This window comes from Elephantulus edwardii, unplaced genomic scaffold (assembly GCF_000299155.1).
Source record: "Elephantulus edwardii isolate Elephantulus edwardi_28Jun2011 unplaced genomic scaffold, EleEdw1.0 scaffold00301, whole genome shotgun sequence".
In the NCBI taxonomy this organism is placed as follows: domain Eukaryota; kingdom Metazoa; phylum Chordata; class Mammalia; order Macroscelidea; family Macroscelididae; genus Elephantulus; species Elephantulus edwardii.
The window spans coordinates 363,161-371,895 of NW_006400051.1; the positions used below are offsets into that span (position 1 = coordinate 363,161).

An 8,735-nucleotide genomic window follows, 5' to 3' on the forward strand; every position below is an offset into this window, starting at 1 on the left:
CCAAGTCCCTTCAGAAAATATCTTCCATTGTCCAACCCATGATCTGACAGCTTGTATCTTAAGCTTTCTTGGCTTCTGTGATTCCAAACACGTCAACTGCTGACATTTTTTTTTCTTTTGACCAGTGTCTCTTAAATTTAGTTGTACTGTCTCCAAGGGAAGGTGACGTGTCCTGTAGAACTCTTGTGTAGATTGTTTTCCATTCTGGAGCACGTTCTCCCGCCGGTTTTTCTGTGCACCTGAAAGATGCCTCTTCGCTATTATCCGAGGTGACCTTCCCCGGTGCACAGCTTCCCAGCTTCCCTTCCGCCCAGGAGCACGTTCTCCCACCGGTCCCTCTGTGCACCTGAAAGATGCCTCTTCACTATTATCCGAGGTGACCTTCCCCGGTGTGCTGCTACACTCTTACATATAGTATGTCAATAAAGGTCATTAAAGGGCTACCTCTTTCATTGACCTTTCCAAGCATGATGTCCTCCAAGTGTCAGCCCTTCCTAGAAACAGGCCTAAACTATGTGCAATGAAGCTTCATTGTCCTTGCCTCCATGAAGCATCTTGGCTGAACTTTCTCTCCTGGACATATTTGTTTGTTCTCTTGGAAGTCCATGGGATAAGTCCAGAAATTCAAAAGACAATGGTTTGAATCAGTGTTCCTTAGTTATTAAACTTATATCTTATATTCCTTAACACTTTACAGAGGTCCTTGGCAACAAATGAATGTTTCTTTGAGACAAAAATGGTGAAGCCTTATCTCTTACTCTTTGGGCATGTTGCTAATAAGAGCTATTCTTTGGAAAGGGACATAATTCTTGGAAAGACAGAGAGTCAGAAAAAGAGAGTAAGACTTCTAATGAGATGTATTGACATAGTGACTGCATCAATGGGCTCAAGTGTGCCAGAAATGATGAGTATGGTGAGTGTCTATGAATAGTAGTTGACTTGGTGGTGCCTAACAAAAACAGCAGTTTAAGTATAGGTGGGAATGTTCAGCACTCCATGTTTGTTGAAATACATTAGTATTTCATCAATTGCTGGACCTCTCCTTTTTTTAGCATTGTTTTCAGTGTAGCTTGGATTTCTTCTTTTATTACCATTGAACTTTGATCATAGACTACTTTTTAAAATGGTGCAGTATCCATCAATTATTTTTGGTAGAGTGATCAGTATTCTCCTTAAATTATCTTTTGATATTTCCTAAAAAAATAAGTAAAAAATATGTTTTGATATTTCCTACATCATTCAACATTTTTGTCCATGGAAAATCCATTATTACAACTTACAGTTTGAATTTGTTCTGTAGGTTGAGAAATGGTGAGCATAGTTTTCTCTTTTGGTTTTGTTTTTTCACTATAACACTTAGTGTTATCCTCTCCTGCTACCTTTTGAAATCTTCTTTTCAGAATTCTTAAAGAGAGTTGAGGGGAAAAAACCCCAAAACAATTGGACTCTATATACTCTGCTTCAAGTTTCAGAGTTCCTTTTTAATGCTCAATTTGGTCTAGTCTTTATTTTCTGTCTTTATACTGACCTTTTGCTTCATTCATAAACCCTTGATGTCTTCCCACAATTCATCTAGTCTTAGGTCATTAACATTCAATACATCAAATTTATTCTTGTAATGATTTTTAATTTCTGTTAGAAAAGAGTAAAGATTATATTTTTATCCTTATGGACTCATTTTCATTTCCTCTTTCTTCAATCTAACTTACATTTGAATAGTTGTGAGTCTATTTCACAATCATCCACTGGCCTCGTATTGACAGTGAAAATGAACTTCTCAGTTGCTATGTTAAATAACCCATGCCCAGAAATTTGAAAGACAACTACTTGATTAACTGACTGGAAGAGATCCATATTAGTTTCTGGGTTTAAAACAAAAAGAGAAATATTATGAAATGTAGAAATAGTAATCAAATCAAGTTGAAGATCTTGTGGCCCAGTGGGTAAATAGTTGCATTGACAAGCAAAAGGCAAATAGCTCAAATCAACCACCTGCTTCATAGGAGAAAAATGGACAATCTAGTCTCATGTGATTTATAGACTCTGAAAACCTATTGGAGGGTCAGTTATGAGAGTGTTCTGACTTAGAGGCAATGAATTTGCAATATTTTGATCATCTAAAAATGGTAAAACTTTGCTGAAGATTATTTTTAAAAAATGTTAAAACGGTATGTAGGCAAGGAATTGTCCAAAATTCAAACTGAATCAGAAGAGGCCATAGATGGAAGATTATTATTGCTTATGTCGGATAGATCATAGCTGAAAGTAAAGAATACCAAAAAGATGTATCCTTGTGTTTTATCAGCTAGAAAAGCTAGACTGTGTGTATCAAATCAATTATGGTTAATATCGAGAAATATGAGAATCCTAGAACTCTTTATTTGGAGTATACAAAACATATGCATAAACAAAAAGAACTTGTCTGACCTGAAGAAATGAATGGTATTTAAAATCAGGAAAGTTGTTTATCAGGACTTTATCTTTTTTTCCATATTTATTGAATGTGTATGCTAAGCAAAGAAAATGAGATGCTGGGATATATCATATTTCATATAAATAATATATGTGATCTTATAGATCATCTTTTGAGTTGCTGACTGCTATTAACATGTATTCTTGTGTATTAAAGTTTAATGAAACCCTTGAAAATGATCTTTTTTCTTTCATCTATCCAGAAATTCTATGAACTTTGATAAATATCTATAGTTGTAGAGGGGCTTGAGGCCTTTTGCATTGGGAAAATTGCTATTAAAGATCTCTTTAAAATTCAAAAGAACAATGACACCAGTTTAGAGATGGAGATTTACTTTTCTAAGCCATGGTATTTTTACTTTCTTTCTATAGACCTGAAAATTGGACAATGAATAATGATGACAGAGTATCAATGTCTTTGAATTGTAGAACAAGAGAAAAAATATTGAATATCCCATCTGCTGTGAAAAGAATAAACTGAGTAGTGAAATCAGGTTATTCCTTAGAGTCAAGGAGAGTGAAATTCCATGTCATACACCTTGGGTAGGTTGCCAGGTGGGCTGAATCACTAAAAAAAAAATTATATTGGGAAAGTTGTAGGTTCGGAAAAGAGAGGGAAATCCTCAACAAGATGGACTGTCATAGTGTTGTAACAAAGGTTTCAAACATGTGGGAGAGCATGAGAAGGGAGCAGGATAGGTCAAGTTTCACATCTGTTGTTCATAAGGTTGTTATGAGTTATAGTCAATTGGATGTTGTATTACAATCACAATATGGATATTAAATTGTACTGGAATAACTTTGTGTATGCATGTGTGGGTTTGTTTGTTGTTGTTCCACAGTTGTTAGATTTATTAGGGAAATAGTTTGGGGAGTAAGGGAAACAAAGAATATCACTGAATTCAAGTCTAGGTTTAGTCAAGAAATCCCAAAACAGATTAACAAGGCACAATTTTCAATTAGTCAAAGATCAGGTCCAATTAAGTAGCACAAATGCACTAAACCTCTGGTTCCTTCAATTGTTCAGTCAACAAAAACTTTAACTGTAAGACAAATGCAAGATTCCTCTGGTTATACATTGACACAATCTCTTAAAAATAGTGTCTTCACTCTCCCTCCACCACTATTTCCAGGGTATCTCAGAGTGTGAAAAACTCTTTCTTTTACATTGGTCTTCCAGCTGTTCATGATTTGCAAAATCATGTGTTCACTGTCAAGGCAGCTGGGACTATGCCCTCTCCCTTGAATGGTGGTTAACACAATGGCTAGAAAAGCTAATCTTCAAGGGTTTGTCACTCAAGATTATATTGATGGTATTTGTCGGTCCATTTATGAACATTTTTGTTTTCTATTGAGATGTAATCCATACATAAGGCTTTAGTCTTTAATATAATCACTGTTTTAATTTCTCTAAGTAATACCTTGTCATTTGCAGTGGCTTAATGAGTATTTGTCCAACTCTGATGTCACATCCTACTTTAAAAAATTGGTTTGAATACAATAGTTTATGTTGTGTTTCATTCACGTATATGTTGGTTTTTTGGGTTTATTCTCCCCCCTCCTCTCACACACCAAACTCTGCACAGAGTTGAGAAATATCTTTGCTAAAGCATACTAAGATACTCACTTTGGCTATGCATAAACTAAAGTCCACAATATAGGGAAGATTATCACACTACTTTGACAAGAATAGCCCACAGATTCATTAAATGATTATGTATTTATTTTTTAGTAGATAATTCATTTTGCCAACCTAGTTATATATTTTTAAAGTTATGAAACACTTCAAATGATGAAGAATTATAGCCTTTGATATGGATTATATCTCAAGATCAAGAGACAAATCTCATCATAATAAGACCAGCAGTTAACATTATGATAGCTGTAAAAAGAATTGAAGCTGTCAATGGCTTAATCTTGCTCAGATCAACAATCAAAGCCCTTGGTGTCAGCAGTGAGGAAATCAGTGGACAAGTTGAATTGAGGAAGCCCATTGTTAGAGGCCTTGTCAGATGCTGAAGAGTAATGATGTCTGTTTGAAGACAAAGATGCATGTTACTCAAGCTATGTTCATCTCAATCTCCTGCTACACATCAGAGAGCTGGACAAATGCGTAAGGTATACAGAAAAATTTATACCTTTGAGCTGTGGAGTTGGAGAAGAGTACAGAATATCTCATGGGCTACCAAAAGAACAAAAACATATGTCCTGAAAAAATTGCAACCAAAGTGCTACTTGGAGACAAAATGGTAAAACTGCATCTTTCAAACTTTGGAAATGTAGCTGTGTGAGGCTATTCCTTGGAGAGAAACAACCTTGGAAAGATGGAGGGTCAATGAAGGAGAGGAAGACCCCTGACAACATGGATTAACATGGTAACTTCAACAACGAGCTCAAGTGTATCAGAGATGTTTAGGATGGCACAGGATAGGATACATCAGGGTTCAGATCTATTGTTCATAGGGTCACTATGAGTTGTTCTTGACTTGACAGCACCAAACAATAAGAATACAGATTTTTCTAAGGCAACACTTAGCCTGAACCCTGAAAACAGAAGTCACACTTTACTTTTTATGATATATTACTTTTTATTATTTCTTTGTTTTTATTAATGGGTGTTCACTATTCCTTTGTTTTTATATCTGTGATCTTAAGTTGACACCAAGTTCAAAATCTACCTTGGACAAAAATTTCTTTTATCTCAAAATCTAAACTACAAGTCTTCTGTTTTCAAAGAATAGACAGAAGTGAAATAGATAGAAGATGAACATTTGTATTACCAATAGAGGGAAATAAAGGCTAAGGTCAATATTACAAGTAAAAAAAAAACAACCTTAGCATAACATTTGTATTAGTTTTGAAGTTATTCCTTTAATTCTGACACGTGCCCTCCTGCCTCTATTGTTCTTTATACTCTTTGGGATTCATTTTGGAGCCCTCATGATCCTAGCTTTCAGCTCTGCCTTTCATACCCACTGGTACAGTAACTCAACAGCCTCAGTTTTGAGAAGTACCATTCTTTTAATGCAGTTGGGGATAATTCCATTCTCACACTGCTCCAGCTTTTGATAATTTAAGACTTTTGAGATAATAAAGTGGGGTGAAACTATGTTGCATATGGTGAGGAAATGAATTTTATTTTGGATAACTAAGAGTATAATGTTATGGACTGAATTGTGTCCTTCAAAACTGTCTATCAACTTGCCAGGGCCACAATTCTCAGTAGTTATGATCTGGTATATTCATATAATCCAATATAATCACCCAAACAGTTGTAAGGAGTTTAGGTTGGTTGGGCTGCTATACTTTACTCAGGTCACAGATGTGATCTGAAGTAAGGAAATTTTCCTGGGGCATAGTGTGCATCATCTTTATACAACAGAACAGAGAAGCAATCTGAGAGAAGGGAATCTAAGTAGCATCATGTAAGAAGATCTGAGAGGAAAGTAGATATTTTTAATTTGGGTTTCCTATCCTGAGAACCAGGAGAAGTTTGATGCCATAACACTTGGAAATCTCCCAAAGACACTGAGTCTACAGATGTTATATATGAATATTCCTTTTGTAATGTTGATGTCAGTTGACATCAAGATAGAGAAACTTGAATTTATTTTAACTTATAATGAACTTGTGCACAACAGAATATGTCCTGGGCTCTGTCCTGTGTCATCCTCACAATTCCATATTTATATCTAATGTTGCAGTTACTGTGTGAATCCATATTTTTAAACTTCTCCTTCTTTTCTATCTTCTTTAACCACTCATGATTCCTATTCATAGCCATCCTCCAATCAGTTTACCAAGTTATGCATCTTTACAGGAGGAGGTTGCTCTTCTTTCTTCTAACAAGTAGCTAGTGGGTTCTAACCATCAACCTCACTGTTAGCAGCCTTATGTATTACACATTGTACCATTAGGGCTCCTTCATAGTGGATAATGTGTTGTGCTGCTAACCAAATATAATTTGTTCAAACCTATGAGAGAAAAATAGATAGTTCTTCCCACAGATATTTATAGTCTAGGAAACTCAATGTTGTTTTTGTATACCATCAAGTAGGAACCTACCTATAGCTGACCCTCCAATAGGTTTTCAGAGGCTGTTAATCACACAGAAGGAGATTGCCCATCCTTTTCTCATAGAGCAACTAGTGGGCTTAAACCTTGTACCTTGTAGCACAACTTTTTGCCAATAAGACATCAGAGTTCCCAGAAGGTCACTATGAGTTGATATCAAGTCCACAACAGTGGGATATTTTGGCCTCTGACCTTACATTATCAAGCATGATGTTCTTCAAAAATTTACTTCACCTGATGACATGCTCAGAATAACCGAGACAAAAATCTCACGATACTCACTTCTGAGAATTCTGGATGCATGATCTCTAAGAGAGATTTATTCATTTTTCTAACTCTTGATCTCACTCATACCATTGAGTTGGTCATGACTTATAGCTGATTCTCCATTAGAATTTTAACACTATAAAGCACACTGAAGGAGATGAGCTGTTTTTCTCCCACAGAGCCACTGGTTGGTTTTAACTGTCAGACAGGTGATATTTTGGGGTTAGCAGGAGCCTCACGATAGTCTATGTTTCTTTCAAGATTTAGAGTTTCCAACAGAATGATAATGCATCTCTTTGGTCTTTTAATTTTATAGTAAAGTTTCCACATGCATATAAGGCTATGAAAAAGACCATATCATGTGCTAAATACACCTTAGTAATAAAAGTTATAGTGTGGCTTTTTTATCATTTACAGAGGTATTGTTCAGAGTGTTTTAATAATACAACATGTTGTTTGATTTATTGACTACTTATTTTACAGGTAGTAATTGTTGATCCAAGAATAATGAAATCTTTGATAATTTTAATTTCTTCATCATTTTTCATGGTATTGTTTATTATTGGTTCTGGTGAAAATGTTTCTTTTAAGATCTAATCCATTATAAAGGCTGTAGTCTTTTACCTTGTTCTGTAAAAGCTTCAGATTTTCTTAACTTGTGACTAGTAAACTGTGTGGTAAGAAGCTGCACTTCAGTCACAAAGGCATGAGGTCAGAATACATTAGCTGCTTTGAAGAAGGATGGAAATCTCCCATGCAGACTAACTGCCTCTAAAAACCTGATGGAGGGTCAGCTATGAATAAGTTATGAATTGATGATTACTCAACAATAGAACAATAATGCTATAAATGCTGCTCCACCCATGCACCCCAACTCTCTTCATACAACCTGGATGTTTGGGTTATTTGTTCATCATCCAGATTGATTAAGTAAATTGATAGTAAAGAATACAAACTTACTGCACATCTTTTCCAATTGTAAACCAAATATTATTCCCTTTTTCTTTTTGAGCAACAGCCTCTTGATTGGTGTGCAGCCTATGTATGAGCACAGTTTCTGTTCTTTACAATCTAATCTATAATTTACTATGATCCACACAGTAATTGCCTTTGCAATAGAAATTTTCTGTTTTCACTCAGGGTCCATCTAACATCTGCAATGATATCCTGGTGACATATTGTTATTGTTAAGTGCTGTCAAGTTGAGTATGACTCATACAGACTCTATGAACTAAAGGTCTGAATCCTGTTCTATCTTGTGCCATCCTCACAGTTCCTGAAACCAGCTTGAACTACTGGCAGTTTTCTCTCAATATGTTTTTCTACCTGTTTTAGATTACCTTCAAAAATATTTTGCTTGCATATGATATTAATAATTGTTGTTGATTGCTGTTGAGTTGAACATGACTTATAGTGATCCTATGAAAAAAAGCCCTGGAACCTTTCTGTAACTATTATCCTTTCTCAAAGTTCATAGAATTTCCAGGGGCATGTTGTTTAGGAAGTGTATGCCACTCTTGCTTCCAAAACTGTCTGAAACTGGTAGTTTTGCCAAACACTGTCTACCATGGGTAACCATTATGGCATTTGACACCCCAATGACACAAGATACAGCATCACAGCAACCCCAGGATACTGAAGTATCCTGACATATCCTGGCATATTGACAGAAGAATGCTGTGCCACTTAGAAGAATGTTCTTCCAAAATATAATAACAATGAACTTTTAAATAATATGCTGGATAATTTCCACATTCTGTTGGTTCCCCTGTCTTGGAAATGGGAACAAATATGAATCTCTTCCAGTCACTACCCTCCAATATTCCTCTTATAAGCAGGTGAGCATGTCTAAGCCTTCATCTGTAGTTGAAATACATCAATTGCTGCTAGTCTATCAATTCCTGGAGGGTTTGGGGTTTGGT

The 8,735-nt window shown here is 35.6% G+C and overlaps 1 pseudogene; it reads right to left on the bottom strand.

Annotated features, from left to right (window-relative positions):
• Positions 1-769, bottom strand: part of LOC102846226 — a 48,452-nt pseudogene extending 47,683 nt beyond the window's left edge.
• Positions 770-8,735: the final 7,966 nt, after the last annotated feature.